The following is a 2,075-nucleotide window of genomic DNA, read 5'->3' on the forward strand; positions in this document are numbered from 1 at the left end:
AGAACCCTCGAACACTCGACCCTGAAACCCTCGACCCTGAAACCCTCGACCCTTGACCCCTTAACGACCCTCGACCCTCTACCCTAGTTCCCGACCCTCGACCCTCTACCCTAGTTCCCGACCCTTGACCCCTCGGCGATCCTCGACACCCTCATTCCCGATAAAAATTAAGAAGAAGAAGAAGAAGAAGAAGAAGAAGAAGAAGAAGAAAGAGGAGAATAAGAAAGGAATAGCTAGAGGAGAAGATGGAAGAAAAAAAGAAGAAAAAAAGAGGAGAAGAAGAAAGGAAGAAGAGAAAATAGAATATTCTATTTTCTCTTCTATTTTCTTTTCTTCTCCTCTATTCCATTCTTCTTTTCCTCTTTTTTTCTTCTTCTTATTTATTTCTCCTCTTCTTCCTCTCCTCTTCTTCTCCTTTCTTCCTCTTCTTATTTTCCTTTTTCCTCTCATTCTTTTTCACATAAATTTTTGACATTTTTGACATATTTAGCACATTCTAAATTTTCCTAACTCTTTTACAACCATAAAAATTACTCCAACTTCATGACAGTACCCACACTCCATTTCACCAAAAACCTTCTGATCCATAGTTTAAATTTTTAAATTTCATTCAAATGAAATTTGAACCAGATTCAAATTCCTTGCTGAAAACCTATTCTAAACCAATCAAAAAATTCTGAAATTTTGCCATCACCTTTGTCTTGCATCTGTACCTCACCACAAAAAATATCATGAATCCTAAAAATGCCCAAAGCCATCTAGCATTTGATCAAACACCCTCTATATGCACTGTTCATATCTGTAAAAAAAATTCAGAAATTTCAGAAAAGTTTGCTGCTGCTCCACTCCTTCTCCTCTCCTCTCCTTCTCCTCTCCTTCTGCTCTTCAATGCGCCGGGGCCGGCGGCGACCATGGAGCAGGGGCAGAGAGCAAGGGCCGCACTCGATCGGGACCATGGGAAAGGGGGGCTCACTTTGAGGGGGGCGGCGATGGCAGGAGTCCGGCGACGAGGACGGCGGGCTCGGGGCGGCACGCGGTGATGGGGACGGCGCGCGGCCGGCAACAGGGACGAGGAGGGGTGGGCTCGGGGAGGCACGCAGCAACGGGGACGATGAGGACGGCGTGCTCGGGGATGCCGGCGATGAGGACGACCGGGCTCGTGGAGGCGACGACGTTGGCGGCGGCGGCGTAGACAGCGAGGTGGAGCAGCCTGACGGCATCGTCGGCGGGGGAGGGGGGAACTGGCGATGCAAACTAAAAAATTTCACAAGTGTTTGTTATATAGTCCAAGCTTTAGTCCCGGTTGGTGGCATAAACCGGGACTAATTCCCCCTTTAGTCCCGGTTGGTGCCAGCAACAGGGACCAAAGGCCTCTTTTCAGTAGCCCAAAGGGCGGGAAGCGGCGGCCTTTGGTCCCGGTTGGTGCCACCAACCGGGACCAATGGCCTTGTGCTGCCCCGCGCCCAAAAGTTTAGTCCCACCTCGCTAGTTGAGAGGGCTCGGGAGTGGTTTATAAGCGCTGCTGCGCCCACCCTCCCGAGCTCCTCTCAACTGCAGGCTTTCGGGCCTAATCTGTCACTTCAATGCCTGTGGGCCTACTGGGCCTGCTGCGGGCCTGAATCCTGGCCCATGGTAGGGTTTCTAGTCGTATTCAGGCCGTGGTGGCCCAATAGGTGGCATTTTTTGTTTTTTTGTTGCTTTATTTATTTTCTTTTGTTTTTTGCTTTATTTTTTAATTCTTTATGCTTTTAGTTTTAGAAAAATTATAAACTTTTTGTTAATGCCATTAGTTTTCAAATTTGAAAATAATTTTTTAGTTTTTTTGTTTTCTTTGTTGCTTTATTTATTTTATTTTGTGATTAACTTTACTATAAAAATAGTTTTTCCTTTTTTTTGATTTGTTTTTTGCATTATTTATTTTCTTTTGTTTTTTGCTTTAATTTTTAATTCTGTTTGCTTTTAGGTTAGCAAAATTATAAACTTTCTGTTAGTGCCATTAATTTTAGAAAAATTATAAACTTTCTGTTAGTGCCATTAGTTTTCAAATTTGAAAACACTTTTTTAGTTTTTTTGTT

The sequence above is a fragment of the Triticum dicoccoides genome, chromosome 5A (assembly GCF_002162155.2).
Source record: "Triticum dicoccoides isolate Atlit2015 ecotype Zavitan chromosome 5A, WEW_v2.0, whole genome shotgun sequence".
Classification (NCBI taxonomy): domain Eukaryota; kingdom Viridiplantae; phylum Streptophyta; class Magnoliopsida; order Poales; family Poaceae; genus Triticum; species Triticum dicoccoides.